This window comes from Tachyglossus aculeatus, chromosome 8 (assembly GCF_015852505.1).
Source record: "Tachyglossus aculeatus isolate mTacAcu1 chromosome 8, mTacAcu1.pri, whole genome shotgun sequence".
Taxonomy (NCBI): Eukaryota; Metazoa; Chordata; class Mammalia; order Monotremata; family Tachyglossidae; genus Tachyglossus; species Tachyglossus aculeatus.
This window is the reverse complement of record NC_052073.1, coordinates 11,761,455-11,783,222: the sequence shown is the minus strand read 5'-3', so window position 1 is coordinate 11,783,222 and position 21,768 is coordinate 11,761,455. Positions and strand designations below refer to the sequence as shown.

Sequence of the window (21,768 nt, the reverse complement as noted above, 5' to 3'; positions counted from 1 at the left end):
CATTACTGATGATTGCTACCACTAAAAACAAAGGTTTCCTCCTAGAGCTAGCAGCAGAACTGTGTTTCGGAGTGGGCAAAGTTGGCAAAGGGTCACTTTGAGCGCCAATTTCCAAGGGTCATGGTGAGGGGGCCAGCCAGCTAGCTTGCAAAGGGATAGTTTGGTTTTCAATTGGCCTGTCCCCTGCCAGATGTACATATTTATTACGCTATTTTATTTGTACATATTTATTACTCTACTTTATTAATGATGTGTATATAGTTATAATTCTATTTATTCTGATGGTATTGACACCTGTCTACTTATTTTGTTTTGTTGTCTGTCTTCCCCTTCTAGACTGTGAGCCTGTTGTTGGGTAGGGACCGTCTCTTTATGTTGCCAGTTTGTACTTCCCAAGTGCTTAGTCCAGTGCTCTGCACACAGTAAGTGCTCAATAAATACAATTGAATGAATGAATGAATGAATCAGCTGGGTAGATAAGGGCAGCAGAGCTTCCTGCCTCCCCCCTCCTCTCTCTCTCTCTCTCTCTCTTCCCTTATATTCTTTAATAATAATAATAATGGCATCTGTTAAGCGCTTACTATGTGGAAAACACTGTTCTAAGCGCTGGGGAAGTTACAAGGTGATCAGGTTGTCCCATGTGGGGCCCACAGTTTTAATCCCCATTTTGCAGGTGAGGTAACTCAAGCCCAGAGAAGTTAAGTGACTTGCCCAAAGTCACACAGCTGACAGTTGACGGAGCCAGGATTTGAACCCATGACCTCTGACTCCAAAGCCTGTGCTCTTTACATTGAGCCACACTGCTTCTCCATAGTTTAAGTTTCAACAACCAGCCTTTCTCCACCACAGCTTCTATTCCTAAATTACATAGCTAGGACTCCTCACTAGTCTTCACACTGTCATGGGAGGGAAATGCAAAGGCTCTGGAGTGAGTGGGAGGTTTTTTGTTTTGTTTTGTTTGACGGTATTTGGTAGGCGCTTACTATGTGCCAGGCCCTGTTCTCTGTGCCTCAGGTATCTCATCTGTAAAATGGGGATTAAGATTGTGAACTCCAAGTGGGACAACCCGATTACCTCAGCGTGGCTCAGTGGAAAGAGCATGGGCTTTGGAGCCAGAGGTCATGGGTTCAAATCCTGGCTCTGCCAATTGCCAGCTGTGTGACTTTGGGCAAGTCCCTTAACTTCTCTGTACCTCAGTTACCTCATCTGTAAAATTGGGATTAAGACTGTGAGCCCCACGTGGGACAGCGTGATCACCTTGTAACCTCCCCAGCACTTAGAACAGTGCTTTGTACAAAGTAAGTGCTTAATAAATGCTATCATTATTATTATTACTACCCCAGAGTTTAGAACAGTGATTGGCATATAATAAACGTTTAACAAATACCAAAATAATAATAATGATAATAAGCACTGGGGTAGGTACAAGCTAATCAGGTTGGACACTGTCCATATCCCACATGGGGCTACGAGTCTTAATCCCCATTTTACAGATGAGGTAACTGCGGCATAGAGAAGTGAAGTGACTTACCCAAGGTCACACAGCAGACAAGAGGTGGAGCTGGAATTAGAACCCAGGTCCTTCTGATGCCCAGGCCCATATTCTATCCACCGGGCTGCACTGCTTCTCTGATTCAGGGAAGCCCTGGAGAAAAACTCTAGGATCACACAAAACCCACATATGGCCATGCAAAGTGGCTATACGATCACCAGCCTATCTAGTAGACAAACCACCAGGCTGTATGGGTGGGCTAGGAGAAAGATGAGACCCCAGCTTGACCCCAGCTGACTCCAGGACTAGGTGGAGGTGATAAATTCCCAGCAGATAATTGTGGTATTTGCTAAGCATTTAGTATATGACAAGCACTGTACTAAGTGCTTGTCATATAGGAAGCATATAACAAATACCACTGTTGTCTTTACTGGAATCTGGTACGAGGGTGAATCAATCAATCAATCAATCGTATTTATTGAGCGCTTACTGTGTGCAGAGCACTGTACTAAGCTCTTGGGAAGTACAAGTTGGCAACATATAGAGACGGTCCCTACCCAACAGTGGGATACTTCAACAACCATAGTCAGTCCTCACAGAGTTGAGCATTCAATGTTGTGGGGGGAGCGAAGAGAGAGAGAGAGAGAGAGAGAGAGAGAGAGAGAGAGAGAGAGAGAGAGAGAGGCAGGAAGCTCTGCTGCGCTTATCTGTCTGGCTCATTCATTCATTCATTCAATCATATTTATTGAGCGCTTACTGTGTGCAGAGCACTGGACTAAGCACTTGGGAAGTACAAATTGGCAACATAAAGAGACGGTCCCTACCCAACAACAGGCTCACAGTCTAGGACGGGAAGACGGACAACGAAACAAAATAAGTAGACTGATGTCAATACCATCAGGATAAATAGAGGAAGTTTCCGTGGTGTAGTGGTTATCACGTTCGCCTAACATGCGAAAGGTCCCTGGTTCAAAACCGGGCGGAAACAATTTCTCCCCCTCCCCATCCCCCCTGCCTTACCTCCTTCCCTTCCCCATAGCACCTGTATATATGTTTGTACGTATTTATTACTCTATTTATTTATTTATTTTACTTGGACATATTTATTCTATTTTATTTTGTTAATATGTTTTGTTTTGTTGTCTGTCTCCCCCTTCTAGACTGTGAGCCCACTGTTGGGTAGGGACCGTCTCTATATGTTGCCAACTTGCACTTCCCAAGCACTTAGTACAGTGCTCTGCACACAGTAAGCACTCAATAAAGGCTACTGAATGAATGAATTAATAAATTAATAAAATAGAGTAATAAATATGTACAAATAAAATAGAGTAATAAATATGTGCAAATATATACAAGTGCTGTGGGGAGGGGAAGGGTGTAGGCCAGAGGTCGGGAGGGAGGGCGATGGGGAAGGGGAGGAGGAGGAGGAGAGGAAAAAGATGGGGGCACAGTCTGGGAAGGCCTCGTGGGCCCATTCTCAATAATTTTTCTACTGGAAGGGCCACCCCAAATACGTCCCCCACATTATTTCCCTTTCCATTAAGCTTGGCCTGAATGCTGCCATTTTGTTCCCTGGGTCCCACAGTAGAGGTGGGAGCTGAACTAGAACTGAGGCTGGATGAAACAGGAACATAAAGACTCTCCTGACAAGGCCATTTCGGACTTATACCAACCTGCCACCCGAAAGAGAATCAGAACCGATCACTGGAAAATGCTCTGTGTGTTGTGGGAGCTTACTAAGTGTTCATTGAATGAATGAATGGGTGGATGAATGAATGAATAGCTGAGCCCCAAGAGTTAACATAATTAATGGAATATTACAAGACTTCCAATTTGCACAAAGTGTTTTGCTGCCTTGGGAAAGCTGATTTATGGAGCATGTATTTCTGACTATTGCAAAATTAAAAGCACTCGCTTCCTCACAGGAATGCACATTTGTTGAACAGCAGTCCTGGAGATGAGACATCACGTCTCTGGGATTCTCTTCACTGGAGAGCTGGGTCTCAGTCATGTTTAAAAATTATTTTAATGACAGCTCATCCTGGGATTCCTATTTCTTTCAAAGCCATGGCAATAAAATCTTTCCTTCTTACATGTTTAAAGTTTATTAAATAAGTACATTGAAGAATTCCTGATTTGAACTGGGCTTGTCACATTGATCTAATTGTAGTGTCTGTGTGCATCAGGCATAGGATAGCCACCTCAGGCTTATTTTAAGAATTAATTATTTAAGTTTCTTCCACTTAATAATCACCATACATTATTGTATTACATTTCTTTTTTTCTGATTTTGCTATAGCAATCCAATTACCATTCTGGGTATCTTCATGCATAACCTTCAAAGTCTTTCTATCAAACCAGTGAAGGAAGGGTAGCATCGAAATTTCTAAAGGTAACGATACTTTCAGGCCCATATTACTAATAAATCCTGACACGATGCTAGTTTAGAAGAAGCCAGCCTGTCAAAGGCTTAATCAGGAAAACTAATCCTGGAATCCTTTTATTGTACTGAAAAAAATCATTGTTTATGACTTCATGGAATAGAACTGGGTTAATGTTTTAGATGAAAGGGACAGGAGTTCTTCTAGATGGTCAGGCAGAAAAAATGTCTAAAATGGAAAAATTTGTTCTGGGTTTTAGCTTTTCTTATGCATCAACTCCAAACGTTCATCATAGTAGCAAGACTCTCAAGATGAAATGCAAAGACGCTTATTTGGAGAGTGGATATTTGTGAATGTGGGCACTTGTTTTCAGTTTCTTTCGAAAGTCCACATTTATCTGAGAGGGGGTTACTCAAATTTTTTTTTATTGTATTATGAGGGTGGATCCTCAGGGACCAAGATTCTTGCCTCCATAGTTTCTAGTCAGGGTACGATTTTCACGGTTATTCTTACTAGTCTAAACATGCTGGAAAATGTGATTTCTGGCAGTTGTTTTCACTTCTAGTAGATATGGCTTTTTAGGTATTTTACTTGTGTTCTGCATAATTTTTTCTTATTAATAATATTGATGATGATGACGGTGGTAATAATAATACCATCGATACCAACAATACCATATAATAATAGTATTTGTTAAGCACTTTCTGCCAAGCCATGGTATTGAGTGCTGGGGTAAATACAAAATAATAGACTGGATGCAGTCCTTGTCCTATATGGGGCTACCATTCTACGTAGAAGGGAATAGGATTTAATTCCTGAGAATTTAGCTCCTCCAGGAGGCCTTCCCAGACTGAGCCCCCTTTTTCCTCTCCTCTTCCCCATCCCCTCCGCCGTACCTCCTTCCCCTCCCCACAGCACCTGTACATATGTTTGTACAGATTTATTACTCTATTTAACTTGGACATATTTACTATTCTATTTATTTTGTTAATGCTGTGCATCTAGCTTTGCTTCTATTAATTCTGATGACACCTGTCCACATGTTTTGTTGTCTGTCTCCCTCTTCTAGACTGTGAGCCCGCTGTTGGATAAGGACTGTCTCTACATGTTGCCAAATTGTACTTCCCAAGCACTTAGTGCAGTCCTCTGCACACAGTAAGCGCTCAGTAAATACGACTGAATGAATGAATGAATAAAACAGAGAAGTAGGTGGGACAAAGCCAGAATCCCACTGGATTTAACAGGCCAGAGAGAGTTGTGGTAAAGAATAATAATATTAATAGTGGTATTTGCTAAGCATTTAGTATATGACAAGCACTGTACTAAGTGCTTGTCATATAGGAAGCATATAACAAATACCACTGTTGTCTTTACCACAACCCTCTCTGGCCTGTTAAATCCAGTGGGACTGTGGCTTTGTCTCACACATTTTCTAATCTCAGCCCCTCGATCAGTACTTATTGAGTGCTTAATCTGACCAGAGCACAGTACTAAGCTCTTTTTTTGATGGTATTTGTTAAGCACTTACTATGTGCAAAGCATTGCTCTAAGCAAGTGCAACAGAGTTAGTTGACATGATCCCTTCCCTCAAGGATTTCACAAGCCTTAGTGAGCAGGTGAGCAGATGGTGCCAACTCTGTTCTCTTCTTTCCAGCCTCACAGTAACCTATCTTCACACAGGGTCATCTCTACCCTTCCCAGGTCTCCTCCACTCTCAAATTAGTCCATTCTTCTTTATCTCTCAATTTCATCTTTCCAGTGGCACCTTAATTCCATTTCACCTCCTGGTTGGTCACATTTTAGGATTATCCTGCTCTTCTCCCACTCCTTCCCACCCTTCTTGAATTAATGAAGGTCTTTTCCATATTCTCCTGCAGTTAAGGAAGCCAACAGATCAGAGTAATCAACTGCCTGGTCTAGATATAAACCACCAGTTTGGTTTCAAAACAACAACAAAAAAACCCCAAAAAACAAGCACACAAACAACAACAACAAAAAAAAAAACCCCCCAGCTAGGTAGAGCACTAGATGGTTTAGAGAACCGGCAGTGGAATTTAGATCCCACCATCTATCTGACTCCAACCTACCGTAGGTTAATAGCTATTGCAGTGGGTTTATGTTGACCTATATGAGACAAGTACTTGATTTCTGTCCAAGTTCCCCTTTGGATAATGGATCAGTGTGACTGGGACTGGGAAGACGATACTAAATTTCCCTTAAAATTTATTTTTTCCAACATTATTTTTAATGTTAAACATCCCCAAAATGCATTTTTCATGTTTATTGCTAGTGCATAAAATTACAATGCTGTTAACATTTTGAGCAGCATACCAGGATCATGATCCATAATTTAAAAGGTGACTTTAGTGTTGCAATAAATTTCACAAGACACTGAAAACTCTGCGGAAAATATACAGATTAGGGCTAGGCTATTTAGTAAATATTTCTGAGGATGTGGTTAATTACTGTATTTATCCGATTAAGGAAAACTCCAGGAGCACTGGAACATAGCGTTCTCAAGAGTGGATTGGTGGTGCCCTGATATAATGAGACGCTGAATTTGTAAACTATCCTTTAAGATGACTGCAGTGACATTTAGTAGAGGCAGTGAAAGTGATGGAATCAGAGTATGAAGCAGATGCCTTCATAGAGATTTTCCCATTAAAAAATGGGGCTGCATAGTGTCTCTCTCAAGGGAAGGGCTGAGAGAAGAGTGAGACTATTAGTTCATGCTGGCTGAGTTTCACAGTTTGAAATTAATTTTTTTTGTCTATTTTAGCCCTCTTGATGCCTTGACCAATTGCTACTATGTCATTGAGGTTTTTTTAAAAATTTTCAAGGCAGGTAGGTGGTTTCTGAAATAAATCAAAGTCTCCTTCTACGACCAGATCTGGATGGCTTCTCCCTTCAACTTTGAGGCCGCAGCAGGTTTAATCCAAAAGAATTGGGGCATCTATGAGCTAAGCAGGAATGTGCAAAGTGTTTCATAACCTAAATAAACCAACCAAGAAACGCTTTCCAGGGGAACGTTTCAATTGCAGGTTGGACTGAATGCATAGTATAGGAACATTATTGTCATAACTCTTTAAAATGACCTAAAAGATCAGAAGTCACAGAAAGATATCCCAACACAGAATAACTCCCAAAGCTTATTGTTGGTTTGCAAAGTAGCACGCCCTACCTATTTATAATCTAAAAGAAATCAGGCCTTGGACTGTGTCCGCTAGATTGTAAACTCTTTTCCAGCAGGGACTCTGTGATTTACTTTTATTTACTCATTTAAGCACTGAGTACAATGCTCTGCACACAGTTGGTATTCAATAAAATACTACCGGATGAATGAAATGGATGAAATGAATGAATGGATTTGTAAATAGGGCTTTAAATTTCAGTTACCAACGAAAGCATCCTGCCTCTGGATATGCTCCTTATCAAAATGACTAGGGAAAACTTTGGATTAGAGTAGACTCTTTGAACCTAAGTGCCAGGTTTTGTAGAACATTATATACTCTAGGCTCTTAATCACAGTGTAACCATTGCATCAAAAAGTGCCCTCTAAACCAACGACTTGGCTCAGAATTAGACTCTTAGAGAATAAAGACACAGCGAGAAATGTGGCAGCAATATTATATCAGCCCCATTTAAATAAAAAAACCCCAACCTCAATCTCTAAATAAAGAGTGAATGGTCAATTTTCCAAATACAGTTTCCTGGCTAGCTTTTGAGGCATCAGGAGTGGCTAGAAAAAGCCACCAAGGCCGGTTCAATGAAAATGACTAAATTAAAAAGGCAACTAGTAGCAAACTGGCTCTGTAACAATACTTTCCAGCACCTCGAGACCCAGACCAAAGAATGACTTATAGAAACCTGTGTCATGAAGCCATGTTATGCAGTTCAAGGGGAGACATGCACGGCAAGTACTAGGGAAGCAAAGAGGAAGAGACCCAACGCTGTACACGTTGCCTCCTAACCAAGGACTTAATAAGGTTTAAAATCCTAACCGAGATTTTAAAAGTTATCTGTGTGTTATCACAGCACCTCTAGAAAATTAAGGCCAATCAAATAGTGGTATTTAAGCTCTGCATCAAGTATTTGGAGGAGTACAGTGCAATAATTGCAGCCTCAACGATGACAAGGTGAGAATCCCAAGGAGATGGCAATAACATGACTCCTAAACATATCTACTATTGCAGAAGAAGCCCCACCAACAAGAAAACCCACCACAAGCACAAACCTGGCACGTTTTTGTGGTATTTGTTCAATGTTTACTATGTGCCAGGCACTGTTTTAAGCGCTGGAGTAAATGCAAAGCAGTCAGGTTGGACACAGTCCGTATCTCACAGGGATCTCACAGTCATAATCTCCATTTTACAGATTAAGTAACTGAGGCACAGAGGAGTGAAGTGATTTGCCCAAAGTCACATAGCAGACAAATGGCAGAGCCAGAACCCAGGTCCTTCTGACTCCCAAGCTTGTGCTCTATCCACTAGGCCTTGCTGCCTCCCTATATGTAGCTATATTACTGTGACAATGACCTCAGCATCCACAAGCACGGAGGAGAGCACTGCTTAAAACACCTACCTAAGTTTGAGGAAATGACACAGGATTCTGAAGGTACTGTCATCCTTGTCATCGGCAAGAAGAGAGGAGAAAATTCAATGTGTTCCTTAGTAAAGTATCTTGTTATTTCCCATTACTGACAAAATCCTAGCCAGACTGGGCGCGGGGGGTTGTGTGTGTGCGTGTGTGCATTTACGTGTGCATGTGCATGTGTATGCAGAACATTGTCCTAAACACTAAGAGGTTACAGAAGAATATACACTGATCCCTACTCTCAAGGAGTTTCCAATTCACTGGAGAGAGACACAATTAACATAGAAACACAAACAAATGTCTCATTTAAAATAAGACAGGCATAACCCGCTGACAGAAAAATGTTTGCAAAATGACATACGAGAGCACATCAGAAAACACAGTAATATTTTGTTCAGATACATATGCGTGTGTGAATGCTGGGGATCATTGGAGTGATTTAGCTATAGAAGTCCCTGCATTTTTGTGAGCCAATTTTTAGTTGAAAAATTATACTTGGAAAATTTGGCGGTGGTTTTTTTGAAAAACACTGAGACATCACTCATCAGTTCCAGTGGTCAGCAAGCGATATAATCTCTGCCCTCTAATGAATGATGTATTTTTGCAAAGATTACCTTCAAAAAGGGAAGCGCTTTTTTATAGTTGCTATACCAAAAATACATTTTGTCTGATGAAGACACCTCCTTCCCAGATCTGTTTTCTTCTTTAAAGCAAGCCAGAAAATCTGAGGAGAAAACACAGCCCTATTATCCAAGGCTGAAATCTTGCTAGCATCTACACACTGTCTCTTTGAAATAACATTAAGTTTAGAACTATCTTTGCGTGCAGTGCTTGAATGTGTATTTCAGGACTAACTTGGAGTTTGGGGCTTATCTTCACAGTCCTCCTTCATCTGCTCCAGGATCAGAGCCAACACCATGGGTGTTCTTGGCAGTTGTATCTGTTCAGAACTTCATAGTAAGGTGCTATAATAATACATTTATGGGGATCGAGTCTCTGGAGTGAAGACAGAAAATTACAATTTGAAAGCATTCATTTCACTTCCCCGAGTCAATTAAAAATACATTTGGGAAAATTTTCTGTGATCTAAAGAAGTACAAATGATCCTCTTTTTCTGCCCCCACAAGGAAAACCCGTTAATTTGGTAGCCTTAATTTCTACTTAAAACTGCCCATCTGACCACAGCCGATTATAAACCTCTTTGCGCTTATCCCTCTAGTGACTAAGTACGGAAGAGTGATGGGACGTTTTCTCTCTCGCAGTGTTCCTCGTGGGTGGTTGATGATATCCTGGTGTTCTTTAATCAGCCATCCATCATGACGAGAAACATTTTTTCCTTTCCATAAACACTTCTCTGATATGTAAATTATTTGAAGAAGTTACACATGGTAGCCATTTCACCCAAAAAGATCATGAAACAAATTGTCCTTTTAATGCAGAAGATTCTGGAAAGGAACCAATGGTGAAAACCTGATTTCCGGAGTGAAGAGGGGTGTAGGTGAATCACTGTGACTTACTGGGTTCTTGAAAGTCCAAGATGGGCCCAGACAAAACTCTTCTGCAAGTTTAAAAATGGAACAGAATTATCGACTCTCGACAAGTGGCAATACCCAGAGTCAGGAGCTGAGACACGGACAATTGCCTAGGGAATAAATAACAATGAGCATACTTCATACCCCACTCAGTATTGTTTCTGGCCTCTCAACCTTCCCCCTCCCTCCCCTCCTGTTTTTTCTTTTGACATGCCAGTGGTCAAAGTGAATAATTATGTTTTTGTTTAAAGGGAGCCCTTGAAAGTCATTCTGAGACTAGGTCCAGAAATCTAATCTTTGTTTGATTCTATGTTTAGTGGGGATTCAAATCCCAACTTAATTTAATCTTTTGACTTATCCTGCAGGTACTACCTGATTATATTCCGGTGCCACAGGTAATAAGATTGTGGGGAAAGAAACTTGCCATTAGCACTTTGAGAAACCAAAGCTTAACAAAAATAATTATTGGCATTGCTCAATATAATCATAACATTGTCCTTCCATTTGAAAAATGACACTGCTGTCAGGGAGATTTTATCCATGGTTGGGGGTGATTGCTTATGCTAAATCAACCACATTCTCTCATCCTATATCTTATACCCAGCAGCACACATTTTGAGTTGGCTGGTAGGGTACTGTGGTCATGAAACAGGGAATATTTGAGATCTAAACAAGAGTAGGTATCATATCCCCTCATCCATCTTGTAATTTGTCTTTGCGTATGACACTCAAGTTGCCTTACTAAGTTCCAGGGGAGTTTTTTCCACATTCTTGCAAAAAAACAGGGGAAAAAAAACAAAGAAAACAAAGAATAACACACACACATATACATGCTTATGTGTGTGTATATATATCCAATTGTTCTCTAACAACTATAATGACTAGAGCTAGGAAACTCAATATAACACTCTATAAATGAATGGTCTGTCTCAGAGCATCGTTAGATTTTGTGTTTTACCAAATCTGAAATGCCATTTCATAAAACGGGATAATGGCTACCACCCAGGTGGGCTCTTATAGTGAATCACAGATCGGCTGAGCTCCGCCCAAGTTTCCTATTGTCCAGACCCTTATCATTCATTCAATCGCATTTATTGAGCGCTTACTGTGTTCAGAGCACTGTACTAAGCACTTATCCTTGCCTTTACTCTTCCACCCTAGAATGTGTCAATATCTAGAGAAGCAGCATGGTCTAGTTTATGGGCTTCAGAGTCAGAGAGACCTGGGTTCTAATCCTAGTCCCACCACTTGTCTGCTGGGTGACCCTGAGCAAGTTACTTAACTTCTCTATGCCTCAGTTCCCTCATCTGTAAAATAGAGATTAAGACTGAGTGTTCCATGTGAGATGTGGTCTGTGTCCAACCTGATTATCTTGTATCTACCCCAGCCCTTAGAACAGTGTCTGGCACATAGTGAGCACTTAACAAATATTATTGTTATTATTATTATCATTATTATCTAAAGGATTCTGGGAAATGTAGTCTCCTCCAAGGAAAGGATTACCAGAGTAGACTTCTTACTCATTCAGTCCTCTTTGAATGCAGTTCTGTCTCCCATAGGGATCGGGATATTCCTACAATCAAACTCCAGCAGCAAACATTTTCCTTGTTTGGCTATTTTAAACCATGTATAGGCGAGGCATAAAAGATTTGGATATCATTTGAGACCCAGCCCCCTCCACTGGAAAGAACAGACTGGATCTCTCACGGCCACAGGACAAGCAACAAGGAAGTGACTTTTAATACTGGGAAACATTGAGCAGGTAAGAAATATTGGACAGTTGAGCTCGTAGACAGCCATTTGTTCTGGGGAGGTTCAGTGAACTGTTTTCAGGAAGTTTGGCCAGAGAAGCAGTGTGGCCTAGTAGAAAGAACAAGGCTTTGAATTTAGAGGAGCTGGGTTCTAATCCCAGTTCAGCCACTTGCCTGTTGTACGACCTTGGTAAAGTCCCAACTTCTCTGCTTCAGCTTCCTTATCTGTAAAATGGGACGTCGATATTTGTTCTCCCTCCTTAATAATAATAATAATAATAATAATAATGGCATTTATTAAGTGCTTACTATGTGCAAAGCACTGTTCTAAGTGCTGAGGAGGTTACAAGAAGAGCAGCATGGCTGAGTGGAAAGAGCCTGGGCTTTGGAGTCGGAGGCCATGGGTTCAAATTCCGGCTCCGCCAACTGTCAGCTGTGTGACTTCTCTGGGCCTCAGTTCCCTCATCTTGAAAATGGAGATGAAGACTGGGAGCCCCCCCGTGGGACAACCTGATCAACTTGTAACCTCCCCAGAGCTTAGAACAGTGCTTTGCACATAGTAAGCGCTTAATAAATGTCATTATTATTATTATTATTATTATTATTATTATTATTATTATTATTATTATTCTCTGAGCCTCAGTGACCTCATCTGTAAAATGGGGATTAAGACTGTGAGCCCCCCCGTGGGACAACCTGATCACCTTATAACCTCTCCAGCGCTTAGAACAGTGCTTTGCACATAGTAAGCGCTTAATAAATGCCATTATTATTATTATTATTATTGTTATTATTATTATTATTACAAGGTGATCAGGTTGTCCCATGTGGGGATCACAGTCTTAATCCTCATTTTAAAGATAAGGGAACTGAGAGGCACAGAGAAGTGAAGTGACTTGCCCAAAGTCACACAGCTGACAATTGGCGGAGTGGGATTCGAACCCATGACCTCTGACTCCAAAGCCCGGGCTCTTTCCACTGAGCCACACTGCTTCTCTAAGACTGTGGGACAGGGACTGTGTCTGATCGGATTACCCCGGAAGCTATCTCATAGTTTATCTGGTACAGTCTTTGGCACATAATAAATGCTTACCACAATTATTATTATTGTGTTGTTATTATGGATTTGAGCAAATTTTGAGTAATGACCTTTGCGTGTGCAGGTGTATGGGTTCCCCTCCCACCACTGCATTTTAAATGTGACTTGTTCAAACAGAGCACCTTACATCTTTTACTACTTCAAACCAAACGACGATTCTACTACAATAGAAGGTAAAATCCCTTCCCTCAAGCGAATCTCAAGACTGCCATCATTTTTGACTCTCCCACCTCCATCTCGGGAGACACCCAACCTCTCAGACATAGCAGTAGGAGACAGACAGAACACAAACCATCCTTTCGGCTCCCTGACTCTGTTCAGGGCTGTGCTTACTGCGGCCGCTGCTGCTGCTGATTCCAGGAGCAGTTTTCTGACCAGAGTGAACTTTTCCTGCTGTGTGACCTTGGGCAACTCACTTAACAACCCTGTAACTCAGTTTCCTAATATGTAAAATGAGAATTAAATACCTGTTCATCCTCCCCTTTAGACGGTGACAGATCTTATTATATTCACCTCAGTATTCGGCACATAGAAGGTGCTTAGCAAACATCACAATTACTGTTAGAACCACAAACTTCCTAGAAGGCAGGAGTAGTACTTCCAGTCAGGAGGCTAGTACAGAGTCAGAAGGACCTGGGTTCTAATTCCGGCTCTACCACTGGTCTGCTGTGGGACCTTGGGCAAGTAACTTCACCTCTCTGGGCCTCAGTTACCTCATCTGTAAAATGAGGATCAAGACTGTGAACCCCAAATGGGACAGAGACTGTGTCCAAATCAGTTGGACACAGAGCTTAGTACAGTGCCTGACACATAGTAAGCACTTAACAAATACCATAATTATTATTATTATTATTTATTTTAATGACTGTCTTCCCCTCTAGACGCTATGGTCCTTGTGGACAAGGAATGTGTCTACCAACTCTACCGTATTGTATCAGTCAATCAATGATATCTGTTGAGCACTTACTCTGTGCAGAATGTGGTACTAAGCACTTGGAAGAGTTATGGTGTAACAGATTTGGTAGACATTTTCCCTGTCTGTGAGTTGTTTACCTTGCTCTCCCAACCACCCAGAACAGTGTTCAGAGTACACTGAGGACTTCAATAAATACCATTGATTGATTGATTTGATCTGGAGAGTATGAAAGAGACAGAAAGCTCATGCTGTCCACTATCAAAAAATTACACCCCGAAGGTCAGATTTAATTCAAATGTGCAGGAGAGGCTAAGAGAAGCAATGGATGAGCAAAAGTCCTCCTCCTTCGGCGGACATGTATAGATTCTCTGTAGCTGTGCGGATGCATTTGCTGTTTACAGTTCTTGGAATTGTTTTCCGTTCTGCCTCTTTGCTGTCCTAATCTTCCCAAAGTCTCTGCTTGAAAGAGCCAAGCCCTTCCCTGTTTCCACAGAGCAGACTGGTCTTTCCACTGCTGTTGGTTCCCATCCCAGCATTCTTTAACCAAACGGCACTGTCTGCGGTTATACGAGGTTGTCCAAAACAGAACTCCTTATCTTCCCACCCAAACCCTCTCCTCCTCCCTGACTTTCCCATCACTGTAGACAGCACCACCATCCTTCCTGTCACAAGCACATAACCTTGGCGTTAACCTTGAGTCCTCTCTCTCATTCAACCCCCATATTAATCTATCGCTAAATCCTGTTGGTTCAACCATCACAGCATCGCTAAAATCTGTCTTTCCTCTCCGTCCAAACTGCTACCATGTAAATCCAAGAATTTATCCTATCCCACCTTGATTACTGTATCAGCCCCCTTGCTGACTCCCCTGCCTTCAGTCTCTTCCCATTCCAGTCCACACAAAAACGTTCAGTCCATTTTTCCCCATTCTTCAAGAACCTCCAGTGGCTGCCCATTTGCCTTCACATCAAATAGGAACTCCTTACCATCTTCTTTAAAACACTCAATCACCTTGCCCCCTCCTACTTCACCTCACTACTCTCCTACTACAACCCTGCCAACCTACTCACTGTACCTCAGGTTCATCTATCTTCCCACCAGCCTCTTGCCCACATCACGCCTCTGGCCTGAAATGCCCTTCCTTTTCAAATCTTACAAGCAAATTACTCTTCCCACCTTCAAAGCCTTATTGAAGGCATAACTCTTCCAAGAGGCCTTCCATGACCAAGTTCTCTTTTCCTTTTTTTCAACTCCCTTCTGCATCACCCTGATTTGCTTGCTCTCTTTTTTCCCTCACAACTCAACAGCACTTATGTACATATCTGGCAATTTATTTATATTGATGCCTGTTTCCCTCTGTAGACTGTAAGTTCATTATGGGCAGGGAATGTGTCTGTTATATTGTTGTGTTGTACTCTCCCAAGTGCTTAGTACAGTGCTCTGTACACACTAAGTGCTCAATAAATATGATTGAATGAATACACACTCTCTTACCCCTGCCATTCCTGAACTTGTTGGGATCCACAGGGATCCATCTGTTAAGCAGGCAAGGTGGCAACTTTGACTCTTTGTGAAGGTACAGGCAGCTCTGGGCAGAGCCAGGACCAGAACTCAGGACTCCTGATTCACAGAGCACAGTCTTCCCCCTGAACTCACAGCAGGGTTAATGAGGAAGATTTAAGGAAAGAAAAATGGATAAATCATTTAGCTATGATTCTAGCCAGTGCTGAAAAAAACACATGACCCTTAGGGACTGCTTCTTGAAGAACCTATGCAGGGAGATGTCCTAAAACAATACTTGTCTATGTGTGACAAACCCTGCTACTGTTTAAACTTCTGCAGTTCCTTGCCAATTCAAAGCAAAAATGAAATGGCCTCCTGCAAAATTTCCTACCCAACTATCCTAGTGCTCAGGAAGGTATGACCATGGTCTTTTGGAATCCATCAAAATATGGGCTAACCTTTTTTTAAATCCTAGAAACTGGATTGAAACATTGCAAACTTTTTAAGAACTGGGACTGTGTTTTCTCCTTCCTTTATAGCTCCCCTCAGTGACTAGTAGGCTTCTGTGCACACGGCTGAAATTCATTAGATGCTGTTGACTGTGAGTAAATCATCCAGTTCAGGGTAAAGATGATTCCCACAATACTATTTCTGGGTTAGCATTTTGCTGTTTCTGTCCATCTGCATACCTTGTTATGTTGATTTTAATCCCTAGCCTTCCACTTCATTTACTGTCCTCTGAAAAGTGACTTTAATATTATTTAGCTTCAAGCACTAATAAAGACACTGAAAAGTCAAGGCAAATATGAATCTTAAAGTATCTATCTTCTATCTATACTTCTATCCTATATCGAGAGAGAGAGAGAGAGAGAGAAAGAGAGAGAAACAGAGAGAGAGAAGATGATACTTAGTAGGGATTGTGAAACCATATCCATGTAGTGTAGCCAGAAAGCACTGTTTACGAAAACAGTTACAGCTTTTTGCAGTAATTTACTTAGTCCATATCACGCCTTTACACCCTGTCTCTTTATCATCCCAATCTTCCCCAAACCAGTGCTTCAATAGAGTAACTGATTCTGTCCTCCAGTTTAGTCTGCCTGCTGCCCTGATCTTCCATGAATACATTGATGATGATGATAATAATGATAATAATAATATAATGGCATTTATGATTATTATTATGGTTTTTGTTAAGTACTTACTATGTGCCAAGCACTGTACTAAGCTTTAGGGTGGTTAGCCATGCAGGGCTAACAGTCTAAATAGGAGGGAGAACTGATATTGTTGCATTGTTTGAAGCAGTTTGAGACTGTGCTTCAGCGTGTTTTAAATTTGTTGGGTTTTTTTTCCCTCTGGGCTTGTTTGTGATGGTAATAATAATGAATATTATGGTATTTGTTTAGTACTTACTATGTAATGAGCACTGTCATTTCGTGCTGGGGAAGAGTCAAGATGGTTAGGTTGAAAAAAGTCTCTTTTCCACACAGCGCTCACCGTCTGAGAAGAAAGAACAGATACGGAATCCCCATTTTACATTGAGGAAACCAAGGCACAGAGAAGTCAAGTGACTTGCCCAAGGTCACAGAGCAGGCAACTGAGGGAGCCAGGATTATGGTGGAGTAGATAGAGCATGGGCCTGGGAGTGAGAAGGTCATGGGTTCTAATCCCGGTTCTGCCACTTGTCTGCTGTGAGACCTTGAGCAAGTCATTTCACTTCTCTGTGCCTCAGTTACCTCATCTGTAAAACGGGGATTCAAACCATGAGCCTTATGTGGGACAGGGACTGTGTCCAAACCAATTACCTTGCATCTACCCCAGCGCTTAGTATAGTGCCTGGCACGTAGTAAGTGCTTAACATACCATTTAAACTTTAACATACTGTTTAAACTTAGTACTTAAACTTAAGTGCTTAGTACAGTGCTCTGCACACAGTAAGTGCTCAATAAATACGATTGATTGATATACTACTATCTTTATTGTCATTATTATTAACAATGCTAATAATAATTGATCAATCATTCCCATCAAATGAGCACTTACTGTGTGCGGCAGGACACTATACTGAGTGCTTGGGAGAGTACAACACCACAATATAAAAACTGATTGATTGATCAATTTCATAATGGAAGATGCTTTCTCACGGTTGTTTTTCACTGCACTTATCAGCTACTTTGTAGTGTTTGAAGCCCATTACACTTCATTTTCCTCTCTCCAGACCACTAAGACACTAATTGATTCCTCTCCTTGCAAAAGTCAATGGTAAAATAAAATGTGAAATAATCATATTAAATCTTTAATCCCTTGCAAAAGTGGACATTCTAAGTAGTAAAGGACAGCCTGCAGGTCTTGTGATGTGCTTTTCCAATACAATATGTATTTCTATCAGGTCCTTTAACCAATATGTCTTAAGGTGGAAACGGCAGCTTGACACACACGTAATTTCAAAGAAGGGAAGAAGTGAAAACTTCAAGGTCAAAATGTCCAAAGGGAAACGAGGTTAAAAAGGTATCTCAGATTCTAGCGCAATTGCAAAACACAGAAGGCACAATCATTTTGAATGGGGAGAATTAAAGGAACTGACTCAACAAGGAGGTAAATTGTTCATAGTTATTTATTTTAGCTGCATTCCTGGTTAAATTGGTTTTGAAATAATTAAATAACCTTGAAAAACCTGTGACTATTATTGCTAATTCTGTCTAATGATTTTCCCATACAATTAGTCCATGAATGGGGTTATCTGTTAAACTATTAATGCACTGAAATCCCGGTTCCTCAAGCTGAGCGGAGGACTGGAAAGGGGGAAACTGACTTCCCCCCGAAATAACCTTAAATTGTCACCACTAGTTGACTACTCTCTCCTAGCTATAACACTTAACTTCCTCCCAAAGCTTTACAGTATTTGTGGCCTTAATTGAGGGACCTAAACAAACAAATTAATCACCCTGGCCCATAAAAATGACAGAATTCATATGGTAGCATTCTTCATTCTCTCCAATTTGTTTTCCTGAAATTCCCGCAGCGATTTATTTGCTGAATACGCGAGTTTTCCCCTTTATGAAAATTACAAATTGTTGTCAAGGTTAACGAGTTAATATTCTCATTCAATATTTATTTTATAGGGAGGTGAAGAAGTGCGACTGTTCCGTTCTTCTTCGACTGCTAAGTCTGGTTTCTTAATCAAAATGACAAGGACACTGTCCTTTGGATAATACTCTGAATCATCAAGACTAAAAAATGAGCTTTATTAATCAACAGACCCTGATTAATTATTATAAAGTGATGCTCATACATTTCTGTACATTTTAATAATTCCTGCAGAAGGCTAACAATGTCCCTGGTGATTTGAAACCTTTTGGGTTTGAATTTTTCTAAGCAATGTCACAATAAATTGTCCAAGGGTACTAGTGCTCTCTCACTAATCCAGTCTGCTTCAATCCAGCAAATGAGGAGAACCTTCTTTTCTCCTATTTTCCATCTATAATTCATCATTTGCATACAAAGTAAGGAGCAAAAATCGGCAGTCTCATCAGTTTTCAAAATACCAAGGGACAACCAGGGTGATTTATAGCAGATTGCATTGTCTACCTCATATAACCAGAATATCTCTAAAAACAGACCCCTCTAATTTCTCAATAAGAGAGGCCATGTAATAGCTGAATGGGACGAAGGTCACCAGTTTGCGGGATTCGTGTGAGCTAAATCCTGGGTGGTTGTTCTTGCTTCCTCCACACTCCTTCCTTCCTCTCTTCCCTATCCCCCACCAAAGAGAAATTATTCCTGCCTTTCAATTGCCACCATCAGAACCAGAGATACTTAGGCATTCAAGACTCTCGCACAATGCTTCAAAGCATCTCACTGCCTGTTACCAGATGAGAAATATGCCACCTGTTTCTACTGCTAGTGATGCGTTTCTGAAGATTGAACTGATGTAACCTTGCTAAAAGGAACAGATGTATCCAGTAGTTAGTTCCTCATCTGAATCATTTCACCCAACCATATGGCTAACTAAGTGACCATCACCGCCTGATAGAGCTTCGCACCCTTTGGTGTGAAGGAATCTGGGAAGACGTGTTTCGATTACAGGATGAAAGCAATGGCCACAGCAAACTGACCCAAGTTCAGCAAAAACAATGGTATTTATTATTAAGCACTCACTGAGTGCAGAATACAGTGATAAGTGTTTAGGAGAGTACGGTAGCGTTGGAAGACATGACCCCTGCCCTCCAGAAACTTACCATACAGCAGTGGGGGCAGTCACAAAAATAAATTCCACAGAGGGAAGCAACAGGAGTTAAAGCCATGTACATATGTGCTATCAGTGGTGGGGGAAAGAGATACACAAATCCTACAGGATAGTACCAGGGTTTGGATTCTCATAAGCTCAGCCAGACACAAAGAGGCTTGATACGATTGATTGATTCCCCACAGCACCTGTATATATGTATATATGTTTGTACATATTTATTACTCTAATTATTTATTTTACTTGTACATATCTGTTCTATTTATTTTATTTTGTTAGTATGTTTGGTTTTGTTCTCTGTCTCCCCCTTTTAGACTGTGAGCTCACTGTTGGGTAGGGACTGTCTCTGTATGTTGCCAACTTGTACTTCCCAAGCGCTTAGTACAGTGCTCTGCACACAGTAAGCGCTCAATAAATACGATTGATTGATTGATTGATTGCAGTGAGACGTCAGGAAATTCCTGGCCCAAGCGTTTAATTATAAGCTAAGGCGGGAAGCCATTCTGCAGCTCACCTCAGGAATTCTTCCCGGGTTACGTCACTATGTGTTCAAGCTCCCTGCAGGTGATGCGGCATCAAACCCAAGGGGTTTCCTAATTGTCAATAAAGACCCTCTGGTGCATTTTCTTCACGGGTTAAGGTGGAAAACATTTTCTTGCCTTAGAAGGTCCTGTTCCCGTTCCTCTAGAAATGTGGGTTTTGATCCCAGATAACAACTCAAAGTGAGATTATGATGTTAGTTTTCTCTAGAGATATCAGCAGTCTAGGTCATAAAACTACCATATGGCAGGTTTGGCAGCCTCGCACAAGGGCCATGGTTTAATTAGCACATGGACAGACTCTGTTCCCCATTTGCAAACGCCTGGATCCTCCTGTGGCAAGGCTGGCAGTGCAATTAAGGGGAAGTTTGTAGCAATTTTGGCTGTTACATGAAGTGACCTTACTGGAGCCAACACTGTCATTCCATAACATTTCACTCATGATTAAGTTTATTCTTTCCAATACAGCCCCAAATGCCAGGTCTTTGGGTCTATTTACAGTGGGAGAGTCAAACTGGATCCCTCTGTGTGATTTATAAAGGTTTTAGGCCAAGGAAATAGGCAGATTACTCTCCATCTGATTTTTATTGGATAATAGGGCAAGAAGGAAAGCCATGCTGTAAATGGCTCTTCGCCATAGACCAAGCCCTCCATCCCTCCACCTCCAAACCCCAAGTTTACCTTCCACCATATGCTGACGTCCCTGGCTCGTCAAGGCAAACCACTGGATACTCTAGACTGTAAGCTTGTTGTGGGCAGGGACTATGCCGATTATCTTGTTGTGTTGTTGTGTTGTACTCTCCCAAGTGTTTAGTACGGTGGCCTGTACACAGTGAGCGCTCCTCCAGGAGCTGCTGCCATTATCCCCACCAGCTCAAACAAACTGAGCCGCAGAGGTAGAGACAGTTGGATGGTGTAATCTTTAGCTAAATATGCAGCAGCAGCTAAAAAGGTCAACTGAATGTTGAGCGCGATCAGGAAGGGGAAAGGAAGCAAAATTAAAAGACACAGTTCTGCCACTATAGATCAGTCCATCAATGGTATTTATTTAGCATTTACTGAGTACAGAGCACTGTACTAATAATAATGACAGCATTTGTTAAGCACTTACTAATGTTCCAGGCACTATACTAAGTGCTGGGGTGGATACAAGCAAATTGGGTTGGACTCAGTTCTTGTTCCAAATGGGTCTCACAGTTTCAATCCCAATTTTACAGACGAGGTAACCGAGGCCCAGAGAAGCAAAGTGGCTTTCCCAAGGCCACACAGCCGACAAGTGGCAGAGCCGGGATTAGAATCCCTGACCTTCTGATTCCCAGACCCACAGTACTAAGTGCTAGGGAGAGTACAACACACCAAAATCGGTAGTCACGTTTCCTGACCACAACAAGCTTACGGTCTAAAGCTATGATACATCCAAACCTGCGATATTAGGTTCAGTTCGAATTGCTGCATCATAAGAAGGATAGAAAAGCACTGGTTCAGAGGAATAGTGAAGAAAGTTGAATAAAGGGATAGACTGCAGAGGTACAACTCTCTCATCACGCCACGCTATTCTTCCTCCTTTCTCTTGCCTATCCACTTGCAATCATTCCCCCAGGCACTTCCACCCTAGGGTTCTCTGTGTCTTTCCCACTCTAATTATTTTATTGTTTCTTATATTATTTTATTCCCTTTCTAGATTACAAAGCCCTTGTGGATCGCGAATGTGACTACCAA

General features: G+C 41.4%; 1 non-coding gene across 1 annotated transcript; it reads left to right on the top strand.

Annotated features, from left to right (window-relative positions):
• Positions 1 to 2,407: 2,407 nt before the first annotated feature.
• On the top strand, positions 2,408 to 2,480 carry TRNAV-AAC. The gene has a single exon. It is a non-coding gene; the product is annotated as a tRNA-Val (tRNA).
• Positions 2,481 to 21,768: the final 19,288 nt, after the last annotated feature.